This window comes from Ambystoma mexicanum, chromosome 2p, assembly GCF_040938575.1.
Source record: "Ambystoma mexicanum isolate Mex_15411 chromosome 2p, UKY_AmexF1_1, whole genome shotgun sequence".
NCBI classification, from domain to species: Eukaryota; Metazoa; Chordata; class Amphibia; order Caudata; family Ambystomatidae; genus Ambystoma; species Ambystoma mexicanum.
The window spans coordinates 278558677-278578320 of NC_090923.1; the positions used below are offsets into that span (position 1 = coordinate 278558677).

Below are 19644 nucleotides of genomic sequence, written 5' to 3' on the forward strand. Positions count from 1 at the left end.
ATGGCTGGGATGACGGACATGACTGAGCAGTTGCGGGCAAAAGCTGTGAACTGGAAGCCTGACCAGTGGGCGGGGGGGGTAGTATTTTGTAGGCTCACTAAAGCATGGGGATGCTCTTCAAAGTAGTTAGCAAAGAAAGACATCCTCTATCTCCTGTGCTGACCACTTGGCTGAACTGGGGATAACCCCAGGGTCAGGTATAGCAGGTGTGAGGGGTGTAGACAAATCCTCATCACCCTCCCCATCCTCCTGTAGGATCTCTTCAGTATCCTGTACAGCGTCTCTGTTAGGGGTAGGCTCCTAACTATGAGGCTTGTCCTTATGGGACTTCTCCTTGTCCTTCTGCTTATCCTTGTGATTGGAGCTTTTAGAGGACAATTTCTTTGAGCAAGAAGCTTTAATTAGGTCTACTGGCACCTTCTTAAGGTGAGAAAGTCCAGACTCTTTTGGCCTCCCTGCCGGTTTAGACGAAACAGGTCGAGTTTCGGTACTAGGAAAGGCCCCCGCTGTGTCCTTCGACGTTCAGCGGTCGGTAGAAAGGGTTTTAAGGGCGGCGTCTTTAGTCTTATGGGGCCTGTCATGAGGTGTTCGAGACTTCGAGTGCCCAGAGGACAGTGAATCCACAGATCTGACCCTAGACGCCGAATCACGGCGTGTGTTGGACACATCGCCGTGGGGTAGGTGTTTAGTGTGGGGAGATGGAATGCTTCTGCCGCCGGGTGTAGTCCCCACAACAGAGCCGCCGGCCTGTCTTCCAGGGTCGGGGGCTACCACTGGGGAACGTGGCTGTTCCCTGTCACCGTTGCCGTCTGACAAGACGTTGCGGACGGCGCTGGAAGCTCCCTCCACGTCAATGACGGCCTTGGCCTGCATGGCGTGATGGGCCCAACATTTTGTCCTACGGTCTTTAAGGGTCTTAGGTCGAAAAAGCTTGCAAGATCGACAGTGCCCTTCGTCGTGGTCCCGATTAAGACACAGGTTGCACACTCTGAGCTTATCGATCCACGAGAATATTTTTATTACAGGATGGGCAAAATTTAATAGGTGTCCTATCATGTTTGGGGCAGGCAGTAGGGCGACAAGCAAAAGTGGTGGAAAAATACATTGTGTAATGACCGCCCCCCACTCTCCCTACTGTAGGCGCATAGGCCCGTTGGGCCTTCCAAGGCAGAGAGGAATCCATCAAAGTTGCTTCGTTTGATGGTTCATCTTGTCCTTCAGTGTGAATCTTCACCGCGTTGAGACACAGCAGTCGAAAAGAACAGGAAGAGTAACTATTATTAAACTTTGTCAAAGTAAATGGCGTTATCCGAAATTGTACTCTGCTAGATGCGACCGCTCACAATGGTGGAAAAAAAACAATCTGAGGGACCTCGACACGTGGAGGACCATGGGTACAGTGGACATCACACTAGGGATAGTATTACTGGCACGCCCTGTCGACGTTCCTTTTTTCAATTTTTGAAAACAACAACTGTAATACTCCATAGCTTCCACTAGATGTCGGCCTATGCATAGCATGTGATCTAAGCAGATTCCACAAGCCGCAGAAATATACATACATAAAGAAAACGATTTACCCGAGTACACATGGCCAGAAAACACCCGAAAGAACAGCAGTCGACCATACATGGCAGACTGCAAAAAAGGCACTAATCACAAAAACGATCTTTATTTGTGCCGTGGAACCAAAAAAAGTGCTGGCAGTTGACGCCTTTCGCGGCTGTCCAGCCGCTTGATCACAATAAAAAGTCTATGAACCAACACGGTATTTAAAACAACAGATGCTGAATCTATGGTTACATAATATTGGTAGACCTAGATAACGTACATGAGCAATAAGCATGTGCAAAACTAAGGTGCTGGCGGACATACTGGAGTGGATAATTCACAAGCAGTTAGAATACACGTGGAGCATATATCCAATGTATAAGTAATAACAAGCAAACATGAATCATAACGGCTGATAATTTCAAACACAATCCTAAACCACGTCAAAACGATTGTATCAAAAACCCACATTTTGCAGAATGCTGGATTCATTACTGCAATAGTAATACTGCTATGCAAGATTTGTGACCTGTCAAATGAACTAGATTGGTCTGCGTTTGACATAAACAATAAAGACACTTCCGAAAACGCATTATTTCAAACATCACAGATGTAATTATGCGAATTAAGTGCATGGTGCCAAATTGTTTTGCTGTGTCAAAGATATAACTAATTTAAGCTCACAGAATCTGTTATGCCAATTATAAGAGGATTGCTCAAGTATGAGTACTCAAAATATCTGAGCAAGAATAATCAGACCAAATGAATAAACAGCAAAGTGCTGAATTGATAATGGGTCTGTTCAATAATAACTGCTCAGATGCAAGACCGTTAAACACATGAATCAAAGCCCCGATCAAAACCATTAATACTATTTACCTATGATGAAAAGGTGGTATGTGCAAAAATTTGCTAGTAAACACAACTCCATAAAAATGATGTGGAAAAAAATAAATCGTAGTACAGTAATAAAGTGCATAGTGCTTCATGACAATAGGCAGCAGTACTTGAGGGCTAGTATACGCATAATTGCGTTTGTACGTCTGAAAGAGTACATCAAATAAAGTGCACAATAGCAGCAAACAAAGCAATGGCAGTATTCTAAAATGCTCAAGATTATAAAATGTACAAATTCTCATGTACGGAAAAACACATACAGCAAATGAGTTTAAAATCAGGAAAAATTATTATTCTTAACCTAATACACATGTTAGGTACAAGTTAAAAAAAATTCTAAGTGAGAACAGACTAGAAATTCAAGGAGGGAAAGGGAAATAACTGAAAAAAGAGAAGAAAACAACGAGGGAAGCATAAACAGCAGAAACAAGAACAAAGTCTAAAACATACCATAAATAAGGATTCACTGCAAGATGTACATCCAAAACTAATCAACTTAAAGTATTTGACTATGCAAAATAAGGAAAAGAAAGAAAAAAAGGAACCAATCCAAATCCATATTCAAAAATAATGAACGTGCAGTAGATATCCTAGGTTCCCAAAAAGGTATAGAGCTCTTCATCTAAACTATGCCCTTTCAGATTTGCTTCATAATCAAGGATATACTTGATCTCACATTGTCTCAGGGAAAGCTCTCCGTTACCTCCTCTAGAAGGTGCTGGAATGGACTGTATCCCAAAATAAATGCAAAGCCGTCCAATGTGCCACCATGAACAGTTTTAAAATGAGTAGCCATAGGGTAAGTGGGGTCGACATTTTTAATAGCACGGATATGTTGTAAAATCTGCAATTTCAGTTTGCCTATTGTACTGCCCACGTACCATTTGCCAAATGGGCAGGTAAGAATGTAAACCACATAGGCATTTTCACAAGTAATTCTAGATGTGATTTGCATGCCAGTGACTAGAATAGGATGTCGAAAACTGGTCTTATTGGCAGCATATTGGCATGCCTTGCATTTAGTGCATTTGAAAAACCCAGGAATTCGAGTATTGAGCCAACTTTAGGCCCGTTTAATAATAGGTCTCATAACTGGATACAAGATTGTCCATGAGTGAAGCGGATTTACGAAAAAGTGATATTCACTCCATCACCCAATATCTCATTCAGGTGCTCATCCAATTTGAGCACATGTCAGTGTTTGCTGATAATGCGTCGAACTGCACTGGAATCATTGCCATAAGTCAGAATGAGGTGGGAATCTTGCTCAACTAATCCAGTTTGGGAAGGTTGGTTGGACACCAAAAGTGATGTTCTATCTTTGCAACACACTTTCATGTATGCTCTTTCAAGGATTTCTTGGGATATCCATGCAGATGGAATTTGTGGCCCATAAAGGCACATTCAATGTCATAATTCTCAATTTTAGAGCAATTTCTCCAAATGTGGATACATTCTCTGCAAGGTATGCTCCATTTCAAGGCTTTAGGGTGGTTACTTTTGGCATGAAGTGGTGTATTTGAACTGCTCGATTTTCTATACAGTTCAGTAACCAGCTCTTTTTGTGTCACTGTAACAAGAATATCTAAAAAAAGATAGTCTTGCTGAGGCTTTCAGTAAATTGTCAGTTGAGCTGATTCACATTCAAGATCTTCACAAACTCCTGCCATTCTATTGTAGTTCCATCCCAAATGACAAACAAGTCGTCAATATATCGCAGCCACAGAGCAATCTTGTCGGTATATTTGCTATTTTTTGGATGCCACACCTCAAAATTCTCCCACCAACCCATTGTAAGGTTGGCGTACGAGGGGGCAAACGTGGACCCAATAAGCTGTCCCCTGGAGCTGAATGAAAAATTATTTATCTAAAAGGAAAGTGTTATTATTAAGACACAAACCTGTAATTTCCAGGATCATTTTCCTATTTTCCGAATAGTTCATAGATTTAGTGTGTAGAAAATACTTGCATGCTCTTAGACCATCTTTTTGTCTGATGGAGCTATAGAGAGATACCACATCCAAAGTGGAGAGTAAAAATGGTGGTTCCCAAGGGATGCCATCTATTTTGTTCAAAACGTCTTTAGTGTCCTTGAGATATGAAGGCAAGGTGGTAACAAAAGATATTAAGGTTTCATCCACTAATTAAGAAATGTTTTCAAGCAGAGCTCCGCAAAGGGTGACAATTGGTCTGCCCAGTGGTTTAGTCATAGGTTTATGCAATTTGGGCAGAAAATAAATAGTAGGCATTACCGGATGGCTAGGATGCAAGAATTTGCACATGTCCTCATCAAGTAAGCCTTCGTCAAACCACATTTTGAGAAGCTCAGCGAGTTTTACAATCATATCTTAAGTAGGATCATTCAGAAGTTTGGCATAACAGGCTCTATCATTCAATTGTCTTTAAGCCTCTTTAATGTAGTCATGCCGATTCATGACGACATTATTTGAGCCTTTATCAGATGGCTTAATAATGCAATCTGATAGGGAACACAGCTTGATGAGTCTCTTGTTCCTGGTAGTTGAAATAGAATTTATAGGTAAGTCTCTTCCTTCTTAGCCTCTTTACATCATCGATGGCCATGGCCTGAAATGCCTCTTTGTGGCATCCAGGGTTGAAGATGGTGTTGAACCTTGATTTAAGTTGTAATTTGCTAGTTCCTGGCCAATTAGTTTGAACATCCGATAAGTCCCACTCAAGATCTGGGACTATATCAGGATCCAGGCTTTCAGAATCCAGATGTAAAAGGTCAGTCAAAGTCTTGACATCAGGGATGGAAACCGATGTGTGACCTTCCTGAATTTCTGATGGGTGTGCTTTTGGTGGAATCATCGCAAAAAAGAATTGTGTCTGACTTTTCTCATGTATTTGTCAAACTCAATCCTAATCTCGACATAATTATAGGAAACAGTAGGACAAAAGTTCAGTCCCAGTTTAAGTATTTTAAGTTCTGTTGGGGAAAAGGTATGAGTGGACAAATTTACTATGGACATATCTAATGAATCTGTACCAGTCATTGAGTCTTCTTAGCTCGAGAGCGTGCAAGTTTCTCGGATCCGTCTGTGTCCGAGGTGCTTGAGGCGTTGGCCCTGCCTTTTTTTTTTCTTCCTCTGTATCTCACTGTTTCGCCCCAGCCTCTGCCTCTTGCCTTTTTGTTGTTGTTGTTTCTGCCATCTAGGCCCAACAGTCTCATCTCTTCCTTAAAAAAAAAAAAAATTCAACTTGTGTTGTGGTTGCTCACTTTCACTTTCTGTGGTCGTGACATCTGAGGACGAGTCAGATTTGTGCTTCTGTGAGGAGGGCCAATCGAGGAACAGGTAGGTTACGCCGTAAAGAGTCAAAGCGTCCTGCAAATGTCAAAACTCGTCCTTTTTCGTAGTCCTCTAGGTGTGATTTCTGCAAGGATAGTAAACCAGACCTGATACTACTTTTACGAGCTAAAGAAAGGACAGAGAAAGATGCTTCCTCCCTGATACTTGTGAACTGTGTTTTGTAATTAAAAGGTCTACAGTCGGGTCTGGCAGGATAGTGACCCATAAGCTCGCAGGAGGTGATGCAGGCTGGTTCTTATGTACAATGAACCTCCGACCCCCCTCCCCCCCCCCCCAAGACCTCCCAAACAAATTAATGTCACACCGTTCGGTGATAACAGCTTTTTCAAATAAAATAAGGTTCTGATAAATACATAAATAATACACTTTGTACACAGGCAACACTATTCATATGCATATCACTAACAAAAACCCTTGTTAAATAGGGGCGTTATGGTTAAGTTGTACCACTACAAAACGTATGAAATTCAATGAAAAACAATGCTACAGGGACGTTATGGTTACAGGTAAAACCTAAAAAAAAAAAATGAAATTCGACAGTTATGGTAAGCTAAGCAACCATAACTTGTGCTACAAGTGTGCACTGTAAGGACTAACACCCATGACATCAAAGATGCCATCACAAATCTAATGTAATTGCCACTGGCCGACAAAGACATGCCACTTCCCTTGAAAAGGTGCATGTATCTAGAACCAATGTTCTCATTCTCACAGGAGAACATCCCAGCAGCAGCACTCAAGAAGTCACACATGCTTCTGTTAATGAGACCCCTTCCGACCTCCAGCTGGTGACAGGAGGCATCGAAATAACGCCATGCGATTCTCAGCAGTATAAATGAGAAAAGCACCTTGGCAGTAGGAAAAATGTGCTGCACTGCTTTCATCAAAATCTTCAGTTGACTGAACACACGGGAACAAGGCATCGAACGCAAAAAGAAGCCTCCAAAGTGCATGATCACTACATGTACAGTTGAAGAAGAGGCCACGCGTTGACATTCTAGAAGCAGTCCACCGAAACAGCACGATTCCATACCACTCCACAAAACGTCCACTCCCATCAAACCTGAATTAATAATAAAATAATAATAATAATTAGGCTTTTATATAGCGCTACAAACCCTCAGGTATCCGAGCGCTGCTTATTATTACCCACGGTGTGTGGTGCTCATTTATCGACCTCGGAAGGATGAAAGGCTGAGTTTGGCCCCGCCGGGATTCGAACCTGCGTTAACAGGCTCTGCACGGGTGTCAAAGCGAGCGCTCTACTCGCTGTGCCACTTGACCAGCTATGCTGGACAAGTCTTCTTGGAGGGCATACACACACAGATCTTCCACAAAGTAATCACCCACAACGAAAACTATGCATCTTGCCATTTTTGCCAGCCGCAGTACACAAAGTTCTGGAAAAGTCAATGCCACACTTTCCTGTGACACACCCAGAGCACCCGATTGGCCAATGGCCATAGTCCCATTTCCATATGCCAACATGTTGAGGCAAAATGTGGCACGTGCCTTTCACCAATAAATGCGAGGGAGGCGCCCCGGTGAAGCAGGAGGACTCATTCTGACTATTGGTGCTCTTTTCTGTAAGGTACACCCTAACCACCTGATTGGCCAAAGGGCACAGTCCCATGTCTATGGGCCAGCATGCTCACAAACGCCGAATGTGGCATGTGCCTTTCTCCAAGTACCGCCAGGACCGTGCCCCCAGTAAAGCCGGAGGAGTCCTTCCTATTGGTGCGCTTTCCTCCAACGCACACCCTGAGCAGCACATGATGGAACAATCGCTACAGTCCCATTTCCATAGGCCAGCATGGTGAGGAGCGCCGAATGTGGCACGTGCGGGTCCCCAAGTACGTCGAAGGCCAGTCCCCAGTACAGCAGGAGTCCCGCTTCCTATTGCTGCGCATCCTAAGCAACTCATTGGACAATCCCCACAGTTCCATTTTTGTCGCCGCCACCCGCAAAAACTCCTGCATGTGACTTTAGTGCTGTGTGCAGCCGCGAGGGAATAATAAAGTGCGACCAGGGCAGGGGGAGTTCGTAGTAAGTGGCTACTCTTCAAAGAGTCTGTTTTTTTGTGTGGATCCTTCTAGAAAAACACCTTTTTTTACTGTTTTCAGTAGCTTTTGTGTTTTCTTTGACGCACATTACTTCAGTAAACTCTTCACTGCATCGTGTAGACTAGCAAACAAAACTGCTTTGCCAATGAATACTTTGCGGTATTATAGATGAGAAAAGCACCTTAGTGGTGGGAATAAACGTCCTCACGACATCCAGCAGCCTCCTCAGTCTACGGGACAAATTGAAGCAAGGCAGGTAACCCCTACGCATGCTGCCGTAATAAATTTAAATAACATGTACTACTGGAAACGTGGCAAGTTCTTTGCAAAGTGCATGCATATCTCATGCACAGCGTTCCACAATGTGTCCACTCCTTCCAAACCAAAATTGCCGTCAAAGTTTCTTTGCCGAGCATAGTTGTGCACATCTATTACAAAGGGATCACCTACAGGCAACACAATACGTTTCGCCATGTAAGCCACCCCCAGTACGCAGAGTATAATGTGCAACCGTTTCACCTCCGCTTTCTGTTAACCACACCCACACTACCTGATTGGCTAATCTCCACAATTGGGCAAGGTGGTGTAAAGGGCAGATTTTGCCATGTGCGCCTCCCAAAGTAGTGCGTGGGCCGCACCCTGTAAAACTGGAACAGTCCCTCTTCCCTTTGCACTATCTTCTCTGCAGCTCTACTTGATTAGGTTACTGCTAAATCGGCACACACGCATCCACCAATCGCATTAAAGCAGTCATCATCGAATACAGTCACTCCTGTACAACATTTGAAATGTACGGTTACACATTTACAGTACAAATGCTGTGCCATTCCAAAGCACGTCCACTGCAAAGTTCAATGAAAGTATGCACGATTTCTCCATCCGCATAAATCCACATAGCAACCCAGGATGTGGCACATGCCATCCTGAAAGTACAGCGTAATCCACTACCTTTTAGTGATAGGGAAGGAGGAAGGGGTAAACAATATGAAACTAGGCAGCGGATTTAGTTTTCCACTGTATATGTATAAAGTGTTTATTTTTTGTTATTAGGTGCATACGATCAATATCATTTTGTATTCTCCCTTTATATGCGTTTGTTTGCCTGTCCTCACATTTTTACAACATTCTGGTCAATGCTTCTTGCACAGTGCGAAAAAAAACGGCATTGCCAATGGCTCTCAAATAAATGCCATATCTACAGAACCACTGTATATTTTGCGACCTCATTATCTCATAGTGGGTGGAGAGCATGCCAGCAGTCTGCATAAACTAACGCATAAATATGTTTATAACACACCTTCCGACCGCTGGCTGGGGACAAATTACACTACCATGGACCCACACTGCTCTTGGGGTTATGCATAAGAAAACCACCTTGGCAGTAGGAAAAATATGCATCACTGCGGTCAGCAACCCCATCAGTAGATTGATTAATCATCCACACGACTTGTAACCCAAATGTGCACTTCCATAGTACACCACGACACAGTCCACGTTCGTGACGGACGGCACTTATCTGCAAAGGCGAACCATCTCGCCAAAACTGCAGTCACCCTGACAGGCCCAGAAAGCGTCCACTCCTTCCAACCCAAAATTAACAGCAACGCCTCTTTGCATGCAACACCTGTGCAGATGGCGCACAAAGGTATCACCGATGAGGAGCACTGTGCGTCTCTCCATGTCCACCACCCTCACGACAGTATTGTGATGAAATGGTAACGTCCCAAACTCCTAATTGTCTATTTCCCACAATTCCATTTCCACCCTGCTCATAGTGGGAGGATGTGCATGTGCGCTTTCCCATCTACATTGAGGGCCACGGCCCAGTGAAGCTCTAACAATACTTCTTCCCTTTGCACTGTCACTTTTTCCAGCACTCCCCAAATTGGGTGCAGTCACATTTCAAAACACGCATGCATGCACCAATCACATAAGAAACCTCTATCATTTCTATACACCACTCCTTTTTTACCGTTAAACACTCTCAGTACACGTTCCATTTCATTGCAAAGCCCCTACACCAGATATTTCTGCAAAAGAAGGCACTATTGCAGCATCCACAAACATCCTAACACACCCCCAGCACTCCGCACACCTTTAGGTACGCACAAAAGATTGCAACCCTTTCCACACCCACCGCAACACTACACATTCAAGCAAGCGACCATGTGGGCACCTAACATTATTCACAAACGTTCCATACGTAGCGGCAATTATACCCATCTCCCCCAAACCATAAAACACCCATTCATTAAAACGTGTCACTTTTAGCAGAAACCACAAACATAGCACAGACTGCACCACCCTTCACAAGCTATTGTGTCACTGACAACCTATGCACACCTCCTTCACAACACTGGGCCTACTTCAATTAATGTGCACACAGCAAAGTAACCAACCACATATAAACTGCCCTTCACCCATATTCACTCCCATACTCCCATTATGTACGCAGTGCACCCTGTGGCCAGACTACCAAACTTCTCACTGCACCATCTCCTGCCGCACACCAAATACTGTAGCATGTTCCAACTATCACCACAACCACAAAATGCACAATACACTTTGCAACCCACTTGTGCTGCCGTAGCGCGTCGACAATGTGCTCCACACATTCTCCAAAGATCACCACCCTGTGCCTCATACACTGCCAAACCTGCATTGCTCTAGTGGGTCTGCTCCTTGCACACATTCCCCCCCACCATAACGGAACAATCAATACATGTGTGCATATCACCAACTACCACTATGCACAAATGCACCACTGGCACCAGCACTCCAAATCAACCTCAACACCGCAATGGACATATACCTCATTACGTACAACTGTTACCATAATTTATAAACATTACAATGTCTCCAGCACCCCTACGCCCTTTCATTCACATACTATTCCCTTACCCACTTCCACTCAGAAAGGATTGTTTCACTGGCAACGTAAACACATGTTTAGAACGTTGCCCATACTGAAGCATTGTGCACACAGTGCACTATCCAAGCACATATAAGCTACCCTTCAACCATACCCTGTAACTGGCTGACAGTATAAAATCATTGCACCCAGTGTCCACACAGCGTGACTTTTCACTGCAGCATCTCCAACCACAGAGCACCGCCATGTAGGTATGCAGTAACAAATTGCAAAAGTTACCATAATGTACAAACAAGAGCTCAGTCCTGCATCCCTATGCACTTTCAATCACATACTATGGGCGTACCCACTACCATTCACAAAGTATTGTGCCACTGCCAACAGAATCACAATCTATGTGCAACAGGGGCCTATAATGGCTTGAATGGCTGCACACCCATTCCTTACATGTCACCACCCTCTAACTCATGCACATTGAAAAATGCATTACTTGAGTGTGAGTCCACAAGGCCTAGGCTTTTGAATGCAAGGCCTACAGCCTTCGGCCATGCATCCAATGGTCTAGGCCTTGAACACACTCACAGCAATGTAATGCCACCGTGCATTTCTCCATATCAGCATCTGCGACAATCCACATAGACACCACTGCCAACAACACTCCTACCCAACCTGTACACTGCCATGGCGCTATGTAGCAACAAATGGCAACAGTTGATATAATGGCCATGTGGACAGCTATCATTTTGCACAAACGTGCCACACGTAGTTAGCAGCACTTCACCCGAACACCCCACACCATAGAACACCCAATCAGGAATACAGATCACAATTACCAGAATGCACAAACATACCACATCCTCCACCATCTCTACCCACAGCCATTCACAAAGTATTACATCACTAACCACAACATGTCGGCCTACTTCAACAATTCTGCACATAGCATAGGCCTTGAACACACCTACAGCAACATAATGCCACCATGCATTTCACTGACTACGGCCATCGACATACACACCACTACCACCAGCAGTCCTACCCAACCTGCGCACCACCATGTAGCTATGCAACAAATTACAACAGCTAACACAATGTGTAAAGAAAACACTCTCCTGCACCCTTATACACCTTCATTCACATACTATAGGCGTACCCACTCCCATTCACAAAGTACTGTGTCACTGCCAACCTATCCACATTCAGTTTGCAGCACTAATGCTACTGCAACCAATCGGCACACACCGCACTATGCAAGCACCACCCTGTACTGAATGCAGACTGAAACATGCCATCCTGAGGTGTGTATGTTGCAGCCCCATGTTCCTCAGTGTATGCCCTACATCCTGCGGGCTTTGGCCATGAACGCAATAGTGTAATCCTTCCACAGACCCACCACAACTTCATTCACCCATGCATGTCTCCATGTGCCCAACTACCTACCGCACTTCATTCGCAGCGCACCACCATCCGCGCTCCCACCCAACCTATGTCATGTGCAATTCTGCAAATGACCTGCCACCACTCACCACAGAAAAAGTTTGCCACAAACAGGTCGCGGCAGAAGCTAAGGGACCATTGCGACAGCTGCTTCCAATCACCACAAAAAATACTAGCCTACATATGTCATATATAAACCACTTCTCACTCCCCCAGCCATTTCTTCCTTTATGGCTGCCAACACAATGCGTACGGTACATTTTCCAGACCCTTCTGTCGCTGCACCGTCCTCCGATACATCATGGCGGCTTTCCCAAAAAAGGTTGACGCACAGCACGCATCCCTCCAGCCAACCACCTGCCGCGTCCATACTTCTCAGACACCACGCCGTACCGCGATCCAATGACACTTAAGTCCAACAGGGAAATGCGGTGCGGACCCAGATATCTCACATTTTTTGGGACGTACATTTCAGTGTTCTGTAACAAATTTACCGGTCCCATTTCCACCAAACACACAAGCACGCTTTCTGGTCCAAGCCCCCACTCCTGGCGCAAATTTGGTGAAAATCCATCCAGCCGTTTGACCTGTAGCTGTGTGCAAAGTTTTTCCCCATTCAGTCTATGGGAAAAAAAGATTTTTGGACCCGCCCCCTATAAAATTTTCCCTCCCCGCACAAAGCCCTGGTTAAAAAAAATAAATCTAAATCAGAGCCGCCCATATACCTTTTCTGCAACATTTGGTGAGGATTCCTCCGGGGGAGCGAAGTTATACGGCGCCGAATAAGTGTTCTTCCTACGAGTTTAGCAACTTAACCATAACTACACAGCTGTGTAATTATGGTTAAGTTACATGGCCCGCAGGAGTGGCCGTGTAGTTATGGTTAAGTTGGTAAATTCATTTGCGAAAAGAAGAAGATTATTAGGCACCCATGACTCATTTGAAGCTGCATTCAATGCAAATGAAAGCAGTATAACAAATGTCAATTTCAAGCAATACAAAAACATGCTTGACAAACACCAACAAGAGGAAGACGTTCAAGCACAACTAAATGAAGACACTCCTGAGGGCTTTCAACCTTCTGTTACAGGACGCAAAGAACCGCTTGGAGACCACTCATAGTATATGTAGCAGAATTAGCCATGACTGAAGTAGAAAACACCATGTATCAATATGAACAATCAGAAGAAAACTTGGCACTGCTGACATCACAACTAAATGTGTTGCGATTAGCATTTTCCTAGAAAAGACTAAAGAAATTGAACATGGTTTGCAGCATGAAAGTAAAACTTGAAGCTGTCAAAATTATAAACCTGTACTCCACTATGTAAGTGGTGAAGCTGGATCAGGCAAAACATTCGCAATAAAAATCATCAGCAAGTTCCTCAAACAATTGACAAACAACAAGCTTTCAGCTGTGGTAACAGCCCCCATAGGTTTAGCTACCTACAACATAGGAGGTGTTAATTTATACCGACTACTGCTCCTTCCAGTAGAACACCAAAACAAATTAGAGTACTGCAAACTATCAACAGAAGCTGCTACTGAACTTCGCTGAATTCTGAAACACATGAAAATGCTCCTAATAGATGAGGTAAGCATGGTCTCCAACCCGATGGCTTTAGATCACCTGAGATTACAAGAAGTCCTTAAAACGGACTACGAAGAACTGCTTGGAGGAAAACACGTTATTGTTTTTGGAGATCTCCTACAATGAACACCAGTGAAAGGTGAGCCTATTTTTAAACTTATTTTAAAACCTTTTTAAACCTACAGCCATGCATCCAAGAATCTAGGCACTGGCCACAACCATCACAGCGCAATAAGGCCATGCACCCAGGAATCTGGCCACAACGACCACACCACAACTTGCCCTCAACTTCCCAATTCAAATGCCATATGCAGACATCAAAATCGACCGCCAACCCTATTTTTCACCAATGCCAATATCGCCATATCATCTAGATTCCACTCCCTTACTCTAAAAAGCCCTCTTGTAGTCGCCAAATAACCCCAAATGTGTTTCTCCAACTGCCCACCGAACACTTACTATTACAATGGGTGTGGCCAGATTCTTGGTTGCATGGCTGTATGATGCTGTGGTGGTTGGGCCACGGCCTAGATTCTCGGTTGCATGGACTACTTTTTAACCTATGTAAACATCCTCATATCATCTACATTCCACTGCCCTACCCGAATAAAGCGTGTCTGCAGTCACCAGATAAGCTGCCCGCAAAAGGGTCTGTCCGCAGACTACCACAGTGTCCACGGACTGCCTTGCCCTGCACGCTCTTCTTCCACTCAAAAAAGTAGCCCCATATCATCTTTCTTTCACTCCCGAACCCTTCCCAGCCCTTCTTTCCAACACCAAATGAACCAAAACATGTTTCTCAGCCCTGTTCCCCACAGCGCTGTCCGAGAACAGCCGCGCATATTCGCGGATAGAACATGGCAGGCATTTCGTAAAAATATTACGCACATCACGCTTTTCACCAACCAATGGGCAGTGGTGTCCGGACAGCACGTCGCACTCTAGACCAATGGTAGACCCATCCGCGAAGCGAACACGGAAGTGAGTCCGGGGACCGAAACCAGATATCACAAATTGTTTTTTTACCTACATTTCACTCGTTTAAAGTAAACTACTGGACAAATTTACACCAAATTTACAAAAGCACGCTTTCGGGACCAAGTCACTGCTCCTGCCGCAAATTTGGTGAAAATCTGTCCAGCGGTTTGGGCTGTAGGCATGATCAAAATGTTTCCATTGAGTCAATGAAAAAAAAAAAAAAGTGGTGCCCCCCTATAACTTTGCCCCCCTTAATGAAACCTCACCAAAGAAATTCAGACCGGGCCATATACTTTATTTTGCAAAGTTTGGTAAGGATTCGTCCAAGGGGAGCAAAGTTATAAGCTGCCCAAAAAGTGCTCTTCCTATGAGTTGAGCAACTCAACCATAACTACAAAGCCGCTACCGCAGGCCCTGTAAAATATGGGATACATTACTCACCATAATCGTATTTTTGATGCTTGTATCTGCTTAGATTCACATACTGTGCATAGGCAGACATCTAGTGGAAGCTCCAGAGTATTACAGTTGCGGTTTTCGAAATGGGACGTCGGCAGGCATGCCAGTAATACTATCCCTAGTGTGACGTACACTTTAGCCATGGTCCTTCACGCGTCGAGGTCCCTCAGATTGTTTTGTTTCTGACATGATGTAGCATGAAGTGTATCGTGAGTACAGGTGTATCCAAGCAGATATGTATCAGACCAGCTCAAAAGCATCCATGCACCTTCTCTCCATGTGGGGAGGGGCGAAGGGTTGGCACATGTGAATCTAAGCAGATATCAGAAATACGATTACAGTGAGTAATGTATCCCTTCTTAGGCTTGTGGGATCTGCTTAGATCACATGCTGTGCATAGATTAGTGAGCAGTTTAAGGAGAAGGTGGTGGGTTGTGAGAAGGTTCATTGGCAAACAGATGTTTTAGAACCGCCTGTCCCACCTGTGTATCTCCTTCGGAATGGGTGTCAATGCAGTAGTGCTGAGTGAAAGTGTGTATTGAGCTCCATGTAGCTGCTTTGCAAATGCTGTCTAAGGGGACATGTGCAATAAAAGCCAGAGTAGCTCCTGTGCTCCTTGTGGAGTGAGCTCTTGGCGTGAAAGGCAGTGTTTTGTTTAACCTCAGATGAGATTTTTGGGTTCTGGAAGAAATACGGTAGCTCAATGGACTGGTTCACATGCAACTTAGAGATGAACTTAGGAGAGAACCTAGGATGTGTACGTAAAACCAGTTTGTCTTTATGAATGATAAAGAAAGGGTCCTGCACAGACAATGCTTGCAATTCACTAACTCTTCTTATGGAATTAATAGCCACTAAGAAGGCAGTCTTATACGTCAGGTGTTTAAGACTTGACTTGTGCATAAGCTCAAATGGAGGCCCCATGAGCTAAGCGAGTACAACATTGTGATCCCAGCCTAGCGGTGGGTTAGAAATTGGAGGGTGGAGTCTCTTCACCCCTCCATGAATGCCTTAATGAGTGGAATTTTCCACCACAATACCTTACTCGGAGGTGGTGTATGCTGATAAAGCCACCAGGTGGATCTTTATAGAGTTGAATACTAACCATGAGTCTAACAAGTGGAGCATATAATTAAGAATGTGGGATGGGGTATATTCTATGTTGTTTATTTGTTTAGACTGGCACCAAATTACAAATCTTCTCCACTTGTCGAAATAACAGTGTCTAGCTTTTGGCTTTTGTGCCTCCTTGAGGATATCCATACACCTCTGAGGAAGGTTAAGATATCCGAACTTTAACTTCAGGAGCCACTCGGCTAAGTTCATTGGTTGAGGGTGTACTGTTAATCCCCCGTGTGGAGCGAGTTCGTTGGTCTGGCACGGGAGTTTGATGGGATCACACATCGCCAGTTTGCACAGATGTGGATGCCATGGTTGTCTTGTCCACATAGGAACCACTAGGATGAGAGTCACTTGTTCCTTGTGAATCTTGTTCACCATCTTGTTCATAAGAGGAGTCGGGGGGTGAGGGGGAGCGTGGAGCCTGGTTGGGGGTACCTGGATGCAGAGTTTGGGAATTGTTTAGTTTTAGCTTGTAGCAAACAAGCCTAGCTTGAGGACACCCTAATGAGAGAAGAGGTGGTCTACAACCCCTCTGTCTAGTTGCCAGTTGTGTTCTCTGCTCAGTGAGTCGGCTAGAGAGTTGAGTTCCCTTGGAACGTGTTGTGAGGATAGGAATATTTTCTGCTTGAGTGCCCATTTCCAAATTTGTTGAGCTAGTTTGGACAGATTTGGAGAAAGTGTGCCCCCCTGTTTGTTGATGTAAAACATTGTCGTAGTGCTGTCGGTGAGGACTTGCACTGACTGGTACGCTAGGTGTGTTTTGAATGCCTGAAGGGCCTTGAATATGATATGATATATGGCATTTGTAACGCGCCTATACACAAGTGTTTCAAGGCGCGACGAGGCAGGGAGGGGGGAACACGGGGAGACAAAGGATCCTACTAGGCCAGGTGTCATACAGATCGCGCAAGTGCATGGGTAGGGGGGACGGGAAAAGTGCAAGGGGGAAAGGGAGAGGGGAAAGTGCAGTACAAAGTGATTAGTAAAATACAAGATAAATAATAAGGGCCAGCTGGTGGTAAGTGCAGGATAAGTGCAGACAAGTGCTGGGAAGGGGGGCTGTAGGGATACAGGGACAGTCCCGTAGTGCAGGGGTTGCCAGGGAGGCAGTGCAGGGGAGAGTGGCTGGGCCAAGGGCCGAGATATGCGAGTGGCCCAGTTGCTGATTCAGTACAGTTTCAGTGATTTAGCAGGGGAGAGAGGGAGAGAAAGCAGAAGCAAAGAGGAAGGTTTTGAGGTGCTTCCGGAACCGAAGATGGTTCTCCTCAAGTTTCAGGGAGGCAGGAAGGCTGTTCCATAGGGAGGCCCCTGCTGCGGAGAGAGATCTCCCCCCCACTCGTTGCTTGGAGAAGCGGCTGACCCTGAGGGAGTTGGAGGCGGATGAGCGAAGAGCTCGAGAAGGAAGATATTTAGGAAGAGAGAGTTGAAGGTATTTTGGCCCAAGGCCCCAGAAGGCCTTGTGGACAATGCAGAGGGTTTTGGACTTAATCCTCGCAGCCACAGGGACCAGTGTAGCGATTTCAGTCCTGGAGAGATACGGTCCCTGGGCTTGAGGCCAAGGACAAGTCTCACAGTCCTGTTCTGGATGAGTTGCAGCGGGCGGAGAGTAGAGACAGGCAGATTTAGATAGAGGCTGTTACAGTAGTCCAGCTTCGAGAGAACCAGGGCTCTGGAGACAGTGAGCTTCTGGGGGAAGGAGAGGAAAGGAAGGATACCTCTGAGGAGGTGCACCTGGTAGTGTGACTTCTTAGAAACGTCAGAAATGTGAGGAGAGAAGGAGAGTGTGGAGTCGAAATGACCCCGAGGTTTTTTGCCTTGCAGGTAGGAGCAGGAAGAGGGCCAAGAGAGGCCGGCCAGAGAGCTGCCGGGAAGGAGGGAGTGGGTGTGCCGATGAGTAGAATCTCAGTCTTACTGGCATTAAGGCAGAGGTCGTTGGCGGCACACCAGTCCTGGATAGCAGAAAGACAGTCAGAGATGAGGGAAGGAGAAGAGGAGGCCGAGGGTAGCCTGAAAATGAGCTGGGTATCATCCGCATAGCACTGAAAGTTGGGGCAGAGAGCAGCGATGCGGTGGACAAGAAGTGCCAGATACTGATTGAACAGCCAGGGAGAGAGGTTAGAACCCTGGGGGACACCACAGGTAGAGAAAAAGATGTCAGAGAGGAAAGACCCCAGTTGGACCTGGGAGGGTCGATTTGAGAGGAAAGAGGTCAGCCAAGCCAGAGCCTGACCAGTGATACCCAGGTTATCACGGAGACGGTTAAGCAGGATGGTATGGTTGACAGTATCAAAGGCAGAAGAGAGATCAAGCAAGATGAGAACACATGGAATGTTAGAGTCAAGGTTCGAGAGTAGATCCTCACGGATGTTCAGGAGAGCAGTTTACGTGCTTCTGGCGGCTCTGAAGCCAGACTGATGGTCATGAAGGCTACCAACAGATTCAGCATGGAGATTAAGCTGGGAGATGGCCAGTTTCTCCAGGAGCTTACCCAGGAAGGGAGTGATAGAGATTGGGCGATAGTTAGCTGGGCAGGAAGGGTCAGAAGAGGGTTTCTTAAGAAGGGGGTGCACAAGGGAGTGCATGAGAGGGGATGGGAAGACTCCAGAGGCGAAGGATTGATTGCAGAAGTCAGCAAGGGCAGGAGCCAAGGAGTCGATGTGGTCCTTGATAGTTTTGGAGGAACAGGGGTGGACCTGTTTTGACGAGACTTTCATAGATTGGACTTGTCTCGAAACCTCGTCAGCAGAAAAAAGGGGAAAGGCAGAGAAGGAGAGAGGAGGGGTGGCTGCAGAGGGGCCAGAGGACAGGCAGGGAATAGAGGGGGGGGAGGTGATAGGAGGAGAGTGAGGACAGGATGTCCTGAGTTTTTGAAATGAAGTGGGAGGCCAGTGCCATACAGAGGGCCTGGAAGGGGACAGGAGAGGTAGATACTGCAGCAGGATTGGCCAGCTCCTTGCAGATTTTAAAGAGTTCGGCCGAATTGTTAGATGCCGCAGTTATGCGGGCTTGGATAATGGCTCTCATCTTGGTGAGAACGGAGAGCCGGTATTGCCTTTGGAGCAGGCGACAGGCCAGTTTGTCAGAGGATGAACATGAAGCACCCCATTTCCTCTCTGCAACCCTGCACTTTCATTTAAGGGTGACAAGATCAGAGTCATACCAGGAGTTACATTTGGCTATGGGCTTCAGGCGGATTCTCATGACAGGGGCAAGGATATCAAGAGTATCAGATATAGCAGAGTGGAGGGAGGAGAGGGCTGTGTCAGGATGGGAGTCAGCCGAGGGGGGAGGAAGGGGCGAGAAGGTGGCAGCGAAAGCCTCAACTGACACACGCTTCATGGG

The 19644-nt window shown here is 45.6% G+C and overlaps 1 protein-coding gene across 3 annotated transcripts in view; it reads right to left on the reverse strand.

Moving 5' to 3' along the window:
* The window catches only part of SFMBT1 (Scm like with four mbt domains 1), a 1637826-nt gene that overhangs the window by 1507751 nt on the left and 110431 nt on the right, over positions 1-19644 (reverse strand). The window lies entirely within an intron of this gene.